The sequence below is a fragment of the Hylobates moloch genome, unplaced genomic scaffold (assembly GCF_009828535.3).
Source record: "Hylobates moloch isolate HMO894 unplaced genomic scaffold, HMol_V3 SCAFFOLD_5, whole genome shotgun sequence".
NCBI lineage: Eukaryota > Metazoa > Chordata > Mammalia > Primates > Hylobatidae > Hylobates > Hylobates moloch.
The window spans coordinates 57,155,250-57,171,395 of NW_026652280.1; positions in this window are offsets into that span (position 1 = coordinate 57,155,250).

Consider the following 16,146-nt stretch of genomic DNA (forward strand, 5'->3'; position numbering starts at 1 on the left):
TAAGAAAAGCCTGCTCCTTTCTGGTGATTCTTTCCTTAGTCTTACTAGTTTCCTCACACAGATGCATAGATTAGCACTCAACAGAAGACTCAAGGGAAATCCTCTTCAGCTCTCTGAGACTCTCTCTCTCTGTGAAGCTCTCTCCTCTCTGGTGCTCTGTTCTGAGAATTCTTGCTTCTTGAACTCTGAACTCTGTTTCCTCAACTCAGGGAGACCTCCAGGTTATGTATGGGCTGCTTCTGCTTGTGCTGTGACCTTGACATACTCTCTAGACAGTGAGCTGGGGCATTCATAGTGCTCACATCATTTGTTTCCTTTTTCTCATGGATTATTCTCCTTTGCCACCTCTTGTTCAATATCTAAAACTGTTATTTCGTGTATTTTGTTCAGTTTTATATGTTGTTTAGGATGGGAGGTAAATTTTCGTTCTTATTTCTCTGTAATGGTTGGAAATGGAAGTCTTCAATGACATTATTTTCATTATAAAATGAGCAAACTTGCCGGGTGCGGTGGCTCATGCCTGTAATCCCAGCACTTTGGGAGGCCAAGGTGGGTGGATCACGAGGTCAGGAGATCGAGACCATCCTGGCTAACACAGTGAAACCCTGTCTCTATTAAAAATACAAAAAATTAGCTGGGCGTGGTGGCGGGTGCCTGTAGTCCCAGCTGCTTGGGAGGCTGAGGCAGGAGAGTGGCTTGAACCCGGGAGGCAGAGCTTGCAGTGAGCCGAGATCGCGCCACTGCACTCCATCCTGGGTGACAGAGCAAGACTCTGTCTCAAAAACAAAAAAAGAAAAGAAAAAAATGAGCAAACTTATTTAAGAAAATTTGGAAATTACTTAACACATAAGGAAATAAAAGCAAAATGCCCATTGATTATTCACCAAACACATGATATGTCTATTTCTTTCATGTATTGTGTTTCCTATAAGTAGCTTGCTTTAATTTTTTTCAAAAATGAATACATGAATATGGTATTTAAAATGCAATTTTAATACTTAAATGTTATTTAATTAAAAGTGTTTTCATGATCACTTTCCTGTGCTCTTCCTTAGCATCACTTATAAAGCCTGGACAATACTCCAACATGTAGATAACCTTTTATTTACAAATAGACATTTAACTAGTTCCCAAATTTTGCTACTATAGTCGATAAATATTTTTACATAGGGATTTTTGTTTAAGATTGAATGATTTACTTAGGTTATATTAGAAGTAGTCAATATAAGTATTTTAAGGTATTCAATTCATTTTGCCAGATTGATTTCCAAAGGGCTGTATCAATTTAAAATATTTTATTCACCACTCCAAATACAATTATAAAGTACTTATTCTCTACCACTCACTGTGCCAGGTTCTGGTGATGTAAGATGAACAGTACCCTAACTCTGAGTTCTACGAGCTTATAGCCTTTTAGTTGTAGAGACAAACATGTAAATAGATGAGTGCCACAAAGCATTATGGGCACTCTGCAGACATGTGAACAGGACACAGTGGGTTACGTAGGGCAGATAAATGTGTCTGTTTCATCTAGCGTGGAATCTGATGAACAGTAGCGATTTAATCAAAAGTTGTTGAAAAAGGCACAGAGAGAAAACAAGCAGTTAAAGGAGTGACTATTCAATCCATTTAGTGACTAGTTTGGGAAAAGTTTCTTAGAGGAACCTGTGATTTGTAATTAGCATATCATTTATTCCTTCATATATTCATTTTACATGCACTTTTGGCAGTGTGCCAGGGACTGTGCTAAGTGCTAAGGACATCGTTGCTACTGTTACTGTGGAATTTGCTGCCTGGAAAGGAAGACAGATAATAAACAAGTAATTAAAATAATGGAGGACACAGGATAGTATAATAGAAGTGAGTCACTTAGTGCAGGGGTCAGTAGAGGCTTCCCACAGGGCGTGACAGTTAAGGCATGACTTGAAGGATAAATAAAAGTTAGTTAGAAAAAAAGGGGAAAAGACAGAAAAGTGAAAAATGGTTCCAGGCAGAAGCAATCACATCACTCATCTATATGCAAATAAATGTTTGTCTTATGTTTGAGTTGCTTAGAGATAGTTTATTTGCTTACATACTTTTCACATCCTCCCACCCAGCAATGTGGTTTACACGGTTCTTGGCTTTCTAAACCTTTTCTTTTATGAATACCACAAAAGTAAACTTCTCCCTAGATCTGATCCATATTCAAATTTAATGGGGTCCTAATCCAAAGAGTTTAAATATGTTGCTTTCAAAACCACCTCATTTGATAAGCAACACTGCATCCTTTCTGTAGTTGAGGAAACTGAGCTATGAGCTGCAACAGAGGTAGAGCTTTGTTGGGACTGAGGCCTTGCCCCTTACTGGATGGAGGACCTGGGGGGAACCACTTCCCTTCTCCAGGCTTCCACTTCTGTGTCTGTAAAAGGGTGTTCCTAATGCCTCCCAGGATGACTACATGAGTGACTCAGATAATAAATGTCAAGTCCCTAGTTCAGACTAGCAGTTTGCAATCCTGAGTTCTTTTCCTTGTCCTAAAGGGCCCAGGCACAAAAGCATCAATTTTACTTATTGGTTTTCCTGGGCCCCCTCTTCTTGTTAGCTGTGCCTTTTTGATGCTGTTTGATCATTCTGTTGTTCATCTAATATCCTTTGAGTGCCTACTACGTGCTAGGCAATGTCACTAGGTCCATCTCCCAACTCGGCCTCTCCTGAGAATTGACTACTTGCGATGGCTGAGGGCTCAGAAATCAGAGAGCTAAGCATGCTGTACACAAGGCCGGTATGAACATCTCTGAGTGAGGACTGGCAAGGCCTGCCCTGCCCTGGAGAGTACTTGGCTGTGTGACAGCCCCTTACACTGCTCTGAGCACTGTCCCCAGACTGCTGGGTTCTCACTTCCAGAAGACCCTGGAGACACGTGAAGCCTTGCTCTCTGCATAGATGGTGGGGCCATACCAGGAGTGCTCTTGAATAAAACAGGACAGGGACCTACCCTGCAGCATTGCCCTAAGAAGACTTGCAAGCAGAAGATGGTGAGAGCTGAACTGTCAACAAAAGAGCTGAGGAATCCACTCCTGGGACTGAGCAGACATTTTCCCAGGCTGACTTACACACTCTAGCCACTCATCACAACAGAGAGGGATGGCCCACCCAATACCCTGGCCTGTGTCCCCTGTGAGTTCATGCTGTCTTCCGCCTTTGCAGGGAGATTGTAGCACACATCTCTCCAAGGTTACATCATCTCCTGAAGGCAAGGGCCTCTAGTGAGTTTTTGCTGGCTAAGTCCTCAGGGCAGGACTTGGTGTCCTTGATATAAAACATCTGTCTTGGGAGGCACAGTTGGGAAAGAATGAAGGATTTTTCTGGGAGCTCAACTGGCTCACTGAGCAAAGGCCAGGAGACATTTGGTGAAGTAGCGGAAGGCTGTAATATATAAACAAGATGTGAGTGTGCTTTTCAGGAGTGATGCATATCTATGGAAAGAAACCACAGGCCTCCTTTCTCTTCAGGCATGGGAAGAGAAAAGGACCTTTGTAATCTATGTGTGTTTACTTGTTTGACTCAACGGATAAACAGATATCAATATATTGCTATGTATGTATGTATGTATGCATGTATGTATGTATGTATGCATGCATGCATGTATGTATCTATCATCTATCTATCATCTATCTATCTATCATCTATCTATCTATCTATCTATCTATCTATCTATCTATCTATCTATCTATCTATCTATCTAATCTATCTATCTGTCTTGCCCTGAGGTATAAATGAGTATCTATAAATATCAACTTTTTCCCTGTAAAGTTTGCTGTTTGTACAGCATTCACTCTTTCTATAGACAGCTTCCTCCCATCAAACACCTCAATGCCCTAAAATCAGTTGGTATGTTTTTCCAAAACTGCTGATAGGCTATCTGTATTTCTATGGAGATGAAGGAGTTATATAATAGACCTTATTCTCTAACAGAAAAAGGAGGAAGCATGAGAATAGTATATTCCAACTAACCTGACTGATGAGCTTGATAGAAACTTAAGGAAACAAGTCAGAGGCTAAGAGCTCAGACTGTAAGAGGAAATGTTACTAAAGACCTTAAATGGCCACTTGTCAGAAATTCTGTCCTGGTCTCACTAGCTTTTTAAGATCCATGATGTTGGGGCTCACCAGCTGGAGAGGACAATAGAGGAACAATATGAGGAAACATTTGAAAAGGTTCTTCCTACCACCCTGGACTTCCTGAGATCAGAAAGATGGAAACAATCTGAAGATGCAGTGGATTTTCTCCCTTAAGCTTCTTTCTTCGTTCTGTTTTGATAGTGATCCAGGACAATGGGTAGAGAAAGAATCTTTGAAACGTTAACCAAAAGGCAGGCATGGCTACTTAGGATTTTGAAAAATATATATGTTGCCTGTATGTGCACAAAAATGTGTGTGTGTTGCCTGCGGGTTTGGGGAGGTGTGGTCAGTCAAATTGTCTTAGGACAACCAGATCACATCATAATCATGTTTTGAGACTTGGCTTAATGGAAATCCCTTCTTCTTCTCTAAGGCCTTTGCCAACTCCTCTTCCTGACACCCACACAAGATGAAATCTATCTCTTTGTGTACGCTCGTCATGTATTTTCACAACTTTTATCCCACCTAGAACTCTGACTCTTCCTATAATTGTGGCCAAGGATTGTGTCTGAGTCTTTTTGTAACTAAGCATCTAACATAGTCCCTGATACATAATAATCAATTGAATAAATTAATATGTGTATATAATTTACTTTCTCCATTTATGTATTCATAAACAAACAAAAAATATTTCATATGTTAGAGATGTAAGGATACATAACCTCTCTGTGAGGCACATTTGTGCTTTGAAAATCAATAGAGTCCAAACTTTAAGTCAGTGTTTCTCAAGAAGATATTGTGATTCAGTTAGTCTGGGATGGGTATTGTGCTTTTATTTGTACGTTCTCTGGATAACTTAAATGTGCTGCTAGGATTATAACTACTGATTTAAGAAGAGAAAGATTTTTTGCAGGAGACTTACATTAATCGATTCTCCCCTCTTTTTAGTGATTTTTGTGTCCCCAAAAAATCTGCTGACAAAATTCATAAAGATTTTTCTCTTGGTTTATTTTTTTCCCAGCAGTTTGATAGGTTGAATTTACATCTAGATCTATGATCCATTTCAAATTAACTTTTGTGTTTGGTGTGAGGTAGGGATCCAGGATCATTTACATACAATGATGTAATACAATCAGATGCATTCATTTTAAGTATGCAATTCAATAAGTTTTGACAGATTTATGTACCCATTTCACCACCACAATCTAGATATGTAACATTTAGATCACCCCTAAAAGTCTTCCTGTTTCACATTACAGTCAACTCTTTCACCTCTGACTGTGGGCAGTAGTTGATCTGAGGCCTTTGCCAACCCATCTTCCTGACACCTACACCAGGCCTCCTTTTCTGTCACTATGAGTTAGTTTAGCCTTTCTAGATGGAACCATACACTATGTAGTTTGTGTCTAGCTTCTTTACTTGGTATAATATTTTTTTAGATTCATCCATAGTGTGCCATCTATCAACAATTTGTTTCTTTTCATTGCTAAGTAGTATTCCATTGTATGGATATAGCGCAATTTGTTTATCTATTCATCTCTTATTGGTTTTGGGGGTGGTTTCCAATTTATAGCTATTATGAATTAGTTGCTATGAATACTCATGTGCAAGTCTTTGTATAAACAGATATTTTTCTTTCTCTTAGGTAAGTATATTTGATTAGATTGTTAAGTCACATGGTAAGTGTATGTTTAAATTTTTAAGTAGTGGTCAAGCTGTTTTCAAAATAGTAATGATATTTTACATTTTGACCAGCAATTTAGGAGCCCACCTTGTCAACACTTGGAGTTGTCCATTTTTTTTTGTTTGTTCTTAATTTTAGTCATTCTATTGGGTGTATAGTGGTATGTTATCATCGTTTTAATTTGCTTGTCTCTGATGATTTATCGTATTGGGCAACTGATCGTTTGCTCATTGGTCTTTTGTATAATTTCCTTTGAGAAGCATCTGTTCAAACTCTTTGCTCATTTTTAAATTGGTTGTGTGTCCTCTTACTAATGATTTATAAGAGCTATTTATATACTCTGGATGCATATCTTTGTCAAATACATGCATTGCAATTATTTTACTCCAGACTGTGGATTGCCTTTTTCATTTTCTTAATAGCATCTTTTGAAGAGAAAGTGTTTTACTTTTTGAAATACAGTTTATCATTTTTTCCATGTTGGTTTGTGCTATTTGTGTCCTAAGAAATATTTTGCTTAATCCACGGTTGCCAAGAATTTTTCCTATGTTTTCTTATAGAAGTTTTATAATTTTAACTTTATTTTCAGATTTTATAATCCATTTTAGGTCATTTCTGCATATTGTGTGAGGTAGGAATTGGAGACATTTCCTCCCATTTGAGATCCAGTTCTTCCAACACAATTTGTTTAAAATACTCTTTCTTCTCATTGAATTATGTAGGCACATTTTTCAAAAGTCAATTGACCATATATGTGTGTGCCCATTTCTGGATTTGCTATGTACCATTAATCTATATGGTTATTCTTCTTCTTTTTTTTTTTTTTTTGAGACGGAGTCTCGCTCTGTCTCCCAGGCTGGAGTGCAGTGGCATGATCTCAGCTCACTGCAAGCTCCGCCTCCCGGGTTCATGCCATTCTCCAGCCTCAGCCTCCTGAGCAGCTGGGACCACAGGCACCCACCACCATGCCCGGCTAATTTTTTTTTTTTTTTTGTATTTTTAGTAGAGAGGGGGTTTCACTGTGCTAGCCAGGATGGTCTCGATCTCCTGACCTTGTGATCCACCCACCTTGGCCTCCCAAAGTGCTGGAATTACAGGCATGAGCCACCACGCCTGGCCTATATGGCTATTCTTACACTAATGCCACATTATCTTGATTATAGTAGCTTTACAGTGAGACTTGAAATTCTCAAGTGTTCTTCTTCAAAATTGCTTTGGCTATTCTGTTTCTTTGCCTTTTTCTATGCATTTTAGAGTCAGCTTGTATTTTGATTGGGGTTGCACTGAATTTATGAATCAATTTCAGAAAAAATGATATTTTAACAATATTACATTTTTCTACCCATGAGCATGGTATATTTCTCCATTTATTTAGGCCTTCTTTAATTCCACTAAGCAACATTTGGTAGTTTTCAGTGTAGAAGTCTTTCCTATCTTTCATTACATTTATTCTTCGCATTTTGGAGCTATCATAAGTTGAAATAACTTTTTTAAATTAAACTTTTTATTATGAAATAATTGTTAGTTCATATATAGCTGAAAGAAATAATACAAAGAGAGCTCATGTACCATTTCCAATGGTAACATTTTGCAAAACTATAGCATAATATCACAACCAAGATATTGATGTTGATGTAGTCGAGTTACAGAACATCACCATAAACCTCCCTCAGACTGCCCATATTAACTCCTCTTCTGTACCCGTCCACTCCTTAACCCTTGGAAATCACTAATCTGTTCTCCATTTCTATAATTTTGTCATTTAAAGAATGTGGTATAAATGAAATAATAATGTATGTAATCTTTAGGGATTGGCTTTTCTCACTTAGCATCATTCTCTAGAGGTTCAGATGTTGTGTATATCAATAGCTTATTCCTTTTATTACTGAGATGCTTCCATAGTATGAATGTACCACAGTTTGTTTAACCATTCATCCATTGACAAATATCTGGGTTGTTTCCAGTTTTTGGCTAATACAAATAAAGCTGCTATCAACAGGTTTTTGTGTAAACATAAGTCTTTGTTTCTCTGGGATAAATGCTCAGGAGTACAACTGCTAGGTTACATGTTTAGTTTTTAAAGAAACTACCAAACTTTTTCCAGAGTGACTGTACCATTTTATATTCCCGCCAGGAAAGCATGAGAGATCTCCATTCTCTACATTCTTACCAGCATTTAGTGTTTCACTATTTTTATTCATTTAGTGTTTTTCTGATAGGTGGGTAGTGGCACCTTATTATGGTTTTAATTTGCACGTCCCTAGTAGTTAATGATTTTGGACATCTTTTTCATATTCTTATTTGCCATCTGTGTACACTCTCTGGTGTAGTGTCTCTTCATATCTTTATCCCATTTTCCAATTGGATTGTTTGATTTGTTTAATTGCTGTGTTTGAGAATCTTTTGTATTTTCTAGATACTAGCCCTTTGTCATATATGTGGTTTGCAAATATTTTCTCCAGTCCATAGCTTGCAGAGCAACAGTTTAATTTTGATGAGATTCAGTTTATCAATTTTTTCTTGTGTGGATCATGTGTGTGATGTTAAGTGTAAGCACTCTGCTTAGAATTTTTCTTTTGTTTTTTTTCTGAATTTTATAGATTTATGTTTTGATTTAAATCTGTGACCTATTTTGTATTAATTACTACATGAGATGGAGGTATTTATTTATTTATTTTGAGACAGAGTCTTGCTCTGTGGGCCAGCTGGAGTGCAGTGGTGCAATATTAGCTCACTGTAACATCCGCCTCCCAGATTCAAGAGATTCTTGTGCCTCAGCCTTCAGAGTAGCTGGGATTACAGGTGTGCACCACCTGTAATTTTTAAATTAGCCTGGCTAATTTTTGTATTTTTAGTAGAGACGGGGTTTTGCCATGTTGACCAGGCTGGTCTCGAACTCCTGGCCTCAAGTAATTCATCTGATCTGGCCTCCCAAAATGCTGGGATTACAGGTGTAGCCATTGCACCCAGCAGAGATTCCTTTATTTATTTTTGCTTGTGGATATCCAATTGCTCCAGTGCCATTTGTTGAAAAAAATCTTTCCTCCATTGAATTGCTTCTGCACTTTTCTGAAAAATCACTTGGGCATATTCGCAGGGGTCTATATTGGGGTTCTCTGTTTTGTTCCATTGATATATGTCATTATCTCTTCAACAATACCATGCAGTCCTGATTGTTATCACCATATAATAACGCTTGAAATAGACTATAGGCTTTTCTATGTAAATTTTCAAGTACTCTTGTCTATTTCTATAAAAAGTCTTGCTGGGATTTTGATATGAAGTGCATTAAACCTATATATCAATTTAAGGAAAATTGACATCCTGCCCCTTCATTTATTTAGGTATTTGATTTCTTTCATCAGCATTGTGTAGTTTCAGTATATAAGTCCTGTAGATGTTTCATTAGATTTATACCTAAATATTTTATTTGGAGGAATCATAAATGACATTGTATTTTAATTTTACTGTCCATGTGCTCATTGATAGTGTATCAAAATACAATTGAATTTTGTATGTTTATCTTGTATCCTGTGAATTTGCTAAGTTCACTTATTAGGTCCAAGAGGTCCTAATAGGTGGTAGGTTACTTGGGATTTTCCACTTAGACAATCATGTCATCTGCAAACAGAGATAATTATATTTCTTCCTTTCCAATCTACATGCTTTTTATTTCTTCTTCTTGCCTTATTGCACTGGCTACAACTTCCAGCAATGTGTTGAATAAGAGTGGTGAGAGTGGATATGCTTGCCTTATTTCCAATTTTAGGGGAAAATTTAGTCTTTCAACATTAGTATAATGTTAGCTTCAGGTCTTTTTGTAGAAGCTCCTTATGAGATTGAACAAGTGTCTATGTTTTTATGATAAATAGGGTTTTAGTGTTTTTATGATAAATAAATATTGAACTTTGTCAAATGCTTTTTCCGCATGGTTGACATTATCATGCTGTTTTTAATTTAGCCTGTTAACATAGTGATTTACACTGATAGATTTTGATGTTCAACTGTTAAATCACTTGTGCATCCCAGCATAAACTCCATTTGTTCATGGTTTATAATTGTAAATGTGTGTGTATGTATGAAGTTTTATATATTGCTGAATTCTATTGACCTAGATTTTTGCAACTATATTCATGAGGGATATTGGTCTGTAATTTTCTTTTTCTTTCTTTTTTTAAACTTACTTTAAAAAAAAATCAGGGTAATTGTATCTATATAGAATGAATTGAAAGTATTCTTCTGTCTTCTATTTTATAGAAAAGATTTTGCATAACTGGTGTTCATTCTACTTTAAACATTTAGTAAAATTTTCCAGTGAAACCATCTGGAGATGGAGATTATTTCTTGGAGGTTTATAAATTATGAATTCAATTTCTTAGTAGTTGTAGTTTTATTCAAATTATATATGTTCCATATTGGGTGCATTGGTAGTTTGTGTTCTTTGAGAAAGTGGTCCATTTTGTCTAAGTTGTTAAATTTATGTGTGTAGAATTGCTTGTAATATCCATTATTAATCTTTGATGTCTGCAGGGCCTATATTGATATCCTTTGTTTCACTCTTGATATTGGTAATTTGTATTTTAATCTTTTTTCTTTCTCAATCATGTTAGAGATTTGTGAATTGTATTAATCTTTTCAAAGAACCAAGCTTTGGCTTTGTTGATTTTCTCTATCTTTTTTCTGATTTCATAGATTTCTGCTTATATCTTTATTATGTTCTTCCTTCTGATTGCTTTGAGTTTATTTCCTCTTATTTTTCTAGGTTTTGAGACAGGGACATAGATGATTAATTTGGGACCTTTCTTCTTTTCTAACATATGTATTTAGTGCTATAAAGTTCACTCTCATCACTGTTTTAGCCATGCTCCACACATTTTGCCACATTATATTTTCATTTTTATTCAGTTGAATGTATTTTTAAAGTTTCTTTGCAACTTTCTCTTTGACCCATGGATTATTTAGAAGTGTGTTGTTTAATTCCCAAGTGTTGGAGATTTTCCTGTTACTCTTCTGTTATTAATCTCTAGCTCAATTCCATTGTAATCAGAGAACACACTCTTAAGAATTTCAACTCTTTTAAATGTGTTGGGTTTTGTTTTATGCCTAAAATGTGGTCCATCTTGATATTGTTATGTAGGGACTTGAAAAGAATGTATATTCTTCTGCTGTTTGGTGGTAATTTATAAATATCAATTAGATCCTATTTGTTATGGCGTTGACTTCTTCTATATCCTTGCTGATTTTCTGTCTAGTTGTTCTATCAATTGTTAAGAGAGGTAGTCAAGTCTTCATTTATAATTGTGGATTTGCTTATTTCCTCTTTCTGTTCTTTTGGGTTTTACTTCATCTATTTTCGTGGCTCTTTTGTTTAGTGCACACACATTCTAGATTGCTATGTCTTCTTTGTGGATTGACCTTTTTTTCATTATATAATTTCCCTCTATATCTGTGATAATTTTCTTTGTTCTGAAGTTTATTTTAAGTGATATGAATATAGCCACTTTTCACATATACATCATGGAATACTATGCAGCCATAAAAAAGAATGAGTCCATGTCCTTTGCAGGATGGATGAAACTGGGAGCCATCATTCTCAGCAAACTAACACAGGAACAGAAAACCAAACACTGCATGATCTCACTCATAAGTGGGAGTTGAACAATGAGAACACATGGACACAGGGAGGGGAACATCACACACCAGGGCTTGTCAAGGGGTGGGGGTCAAGGGGAGGGAGAGCATTAGGACAAATACCTAATGCATGCGGGGCTGAAAACCTAGATGACGGATTGATAGGTGCAGCAAACCACTATGGCACATGTATACCTATGTAACAAACCTGTATGTTCTGCACATGTATCCCAGAACTTAAAGTAAAATAAAAAAGAAGAGAGGAAAAAATATATAGCCACTTTTGCTTTCCTTTGATTAGTGTTTGCATAATACATCTTATTCCGTTCTTTTACTTTTAACCTGCCTATATCATTATATTTAAAATGAGTTTCTTGTACACAGCATAGAGTTGGGTCACATTTTAAAATTTGTCACACAATCATATCTACCTAATACAATTGATGTAATATCAATGTTTCCACTTTGAGCCCCCAGTAGAGCTAAATAACTCTGCAGAACAAGTAGGTGACCTTGGAGCATATTCTCAGTGTGTTTACTTCACTAAAGCACTTCTACAAAAACCCTCTGGATTCTTCTCTTGACAAAACAGATACCTTGCCAGGGTGTCTCCAAGATCCATACTTAAAATATCTTAGGTGTAACTTAGTCATCATAATATGGGTGATTGGTCCTAGGAGACACATATTCAGAACTTTTAAGAAGTTTTCTTCAATGTTAGACTTTACAGAGTTGTACTGAGGGGTGGAAAGTTGAATGTAGTCTCTCAGATTAGCTCATTATTCTTGTCTTATTTGCAAGTGTAGGGCCTTACTGTCTTTAAGGGAATCTTTGTGAAAATCCTTCTTGACTAATAAAAAGTGTTCTATGTGTATTCCCTTCTCTTCTTCTTAATACTCTCTTTTCTCTTTTCCCTCCAGCAGTCCCTGCTTCTCCTCTCACTCTCAAAATATTTGTCTGCCTTTTGTTCCTGGGCTCTGAGCCTTCCCACAGCCTTTTCTTGTCTTGAAAATCATCAAGCTTTCAGCATGGGATATGAGTCATTGCTTTTTTCCTTCCAACCCATTTTAGGGTACAAAGATTTACCAGTCCTGAGGATGGAAGAAGTCTGAAAGGACACGAGAACGTTTTTAGTCTGGGTAGAAATATGTCATTTTTCTGATTTTTGTTTTAAACGTCCACTCAAAAAAAAAAAATTCAGATATCCTACACGAATAGCTTTGGAAACTTGTTACTTTGAAAAATGTTCTTTTCCCTTTTCTGAATTTTGATTTCATCATTCAACTCTTCTCGACATATTTATCCTTGGGAGAGTCCACGCCCATCCTGGCCTTGACTCTTCCCAATTTCTGTTTTGTCTTCCTTGATGCAGAAGGTAGAGACCATAGCAATCTGGGTTCACTTCACTCTGTGTGTTCAGTACCTTTTCTTATCCTGGTTCTTTGGCCGGTTTTGTTAAGCCATGCTAGACTTGCCTTTATGTCACACAAATCTACACAGTGTTAAAGTAACAATTAAATCTCCCATCTCCTAAAAATGAGTTTTAATTATCAAGAGGGGTATAAGACCTAGGACATGAAATGAACCCCTCCAATTGGGGCTACTGCCAAAGAGAGGGCAAGTTTAAGGGACCCAGTGTGAGTCCTGAAAGAGACCCCAGGAAGCCACAGCTCTTGGGTTTATAGCCTCGACTCTAAAATCTGCCCTGAAAATGTCCCATTTTACTCATTCCACCCCCGGATAGTAAGCTGCAAATTACTGGACAAATTCTTAAAATTCCAACCCGACTGAAGCTGCTGCCTGAAATGGAATTACCCAGAGGCCCCAGAAGCAGAAGTGGCAGGGATAGTGCAGAGCAGAGCTGGGAGAGCCTCCAGCTCCAAGGCAGCATCTGTCTTCCTGGCTTTGATGCCCTGACAGCCCCGTAGCTGTCTAGCGTGTGTCCTGACCTCAGTCTTCTTCTCAGGACTTTGAACCATGAGGACAGTAGGCCTTTTCTTTCTCTAGGCCTCTCATCTCTTACACTATGACCTGGCTGCCCTGGACTTCCTGAAACTCAGTCCCCTTTCCTGGCTTGAGCTCAACAAAGTGTACTGAGCCCATCTCAATTGCTGGCACACTATTCTCTTCCTACCTGAAGAAGGGATTCTAAACTCATATGACACACCTCTCTGAGATATTGTGAGGCTAAAATGAGCTACAAGGACATTTTTAGTGGTGGCAATAGAGGTAGAGATAATTAGTGGTGGTAGACGTAGCAGTTGCTAGCACTGAATAAACAGTAAGTGGCCACTAACCTTCAGAAGAAAGAGCCTTGGGCTCTAAATTTATTAGCTCAGAACCAGTGGCACAGATATAAATTCTACTTCCAGTCCTGGAGTGCGGGAGACTAAAGGTGCTAGGAAACCCTGCTCTAATACCCAGTCACAGGCCTGTGTCTATAACTCTTTAACAGTCATTAAAAATGTTTCTGCTTATTCAGCAAGGCACATTTACTGAGGGATTAGGAGAACTCATAAAACATTGCACTCTATTCAAAGTCTTCTTCAGATAAACTCTCTAAAGCTTTGAAGTATCCACTTGCCAAGGGTTTTTCATTACCCCATATCCCCTTGGCAAAGTGCCTGTGTGTGTGCGTGTGTGTGTGTATGTGTATGTGTGTGTGTATGGTATGTTTTTGGTAGGGGAGGGTCTTAATAGCTCTAAAGATCTACCCATACCACAGAGATGGGTGGGAAATATTTTTATTTTAGAGTCTATCAATACAGAATATTCAGTCATTCCATGTAGTTCCATCATTTTTCAAGAGCATAGTATGGTGGGAAGGACACTGGGCTGGGATTCGGAGAAGTGACCCTTAATGATGGCTCTGCCACCAGCTAGTTATATAACCTTGGGCAAGTCACTCCCCTTTCCAGGCCTTGCATTCATCATATATAAAGTTAAGCGGGGGACAGGTGAGCTCTAAGCTTCACTTAGCTCTAACTGATTTGATTTTCAGCTGAAGACTTGATCACATGCAGTGCTTCCCCAACTCCCAGCAGGACCTGGGGACCTACAGAAGACAGCAGAGCATTCAGAGAGAAGGACATCTGACTTAACTTTTCAGCACGATTAATCAACTGTTAACCAACCTTGTTTGTTTTTATAGTGGAGGGTGTGTGTAAGCATGAGTGTGTGTATGTGTGTGTGTGTGTGTACCTGAGCTTGTGAGTTTATGTGAACATGAACCCAGAGGACTTTTTTTTTTTTAAAGAACTAAGAGTGTCTTTAGGGGTCATCTAATCCTGTGCTTTCAAACTCTTTATAGACAGCATAATCTTTTCTTCAGTGACATTTGGGCAGACACCGGACATGTATAAAAGACAAAAGTAGAGCTCTGGCTCCAGGGACACAGAACCCCATCTGTTTCTTCGTCCTTCTCTCTTTTCACCTGCCTCCCACCTGGACTTCTAAGCCTACACGGAACCCAGAGCTTCTGGGCACCTGGATGAATGGTTCACATGGGAGTCAACAGTGGCTCAGAGAGGCCAGGATTTGCTCAGAGGAATACATGCAACTGGTTGGGAAGCTGGGGTTTTGGATACCTGTCCTGGGATCTTTGAACCCGTCATGTTATAATTCTTTCTTCATCACTATCATAGGCTCTCTGAGGATGGCAGGAGTTTAAAAGCTAATAGTTGTAGTAGCATCTGTGTTAAGATTCAAGGAGCTATGGGCTTATCATCCTTTCACTCAGTACACAGGATACTCTTTTTGTGCAGACAAATATGTCCTTCTTCCTAAAGTGCTTTTTAAGCAGAGCTACATAAAAAAAGGTTTTTTTAGAAGTTTATTTCACCTCATGTCCATTAGGATGATAATCATAAAAGTCAAGAGATAAAAAATGTCAGCAAGGGTGTGGAGAAAAGGGGACAATTGTACATTGTTGGTGGAAATGTAGATTGGTGCAACCATTATGGAAAACAATATGGAGTTTCCTAGAGAAATTAAGAAAAACCTAAGCCACATAGTGAGTTCACGTCTCTGCAAAAAACTAAAAAATTAGCGCAGCAAGGTGGCACATGCCTGTAGTCTTAGCTACTTTGGAGGCTGAGGTGGGAGGATGACTTGAGCATGGGAGGTTGAGGCTGCAGTAGCCATGATCATGCCACTGCACTCCAGCCTGAGCAATGAGGTGAAACCCTGTCTCAAAAAAATTAATTGATTAAAAATAGAATGACCATTTAACATAGTAATCCCTCTTCTGTTTATATACCCAAGGAGATGAAATCACCACCTCATAAAGATATCTGCATGCCTATGTTTGTTGCAGCATTATTCACAATAGTCAAGATATGGGAACAACCTAGGTGTCCATCAATGGACAAATGGATAAAGAAACAGATATACGTGTCCTCTGACTCAGTACACAGGATATCTATCTATCTATCATCTATCTATCTATCTATCTATCTATCTATCTATCTATCTATCTATCTATATCTATCTATCTATCTAATCTATCTATCTATCTATCTATCATCTATCATCTATCATCATCTATCTATCTATCATCTATCATCTATCTCTCTATCATCTATCATCTATCATCTATCTATCTATCTATCATCTATCTATCATCTATCTATCTATCTATCTATCTATCTATCTATCTATCATCTATCTATCTATCATCTATCTATCTATCATCATCATCTAGCTATCATCTAGCTATCCATCCAATA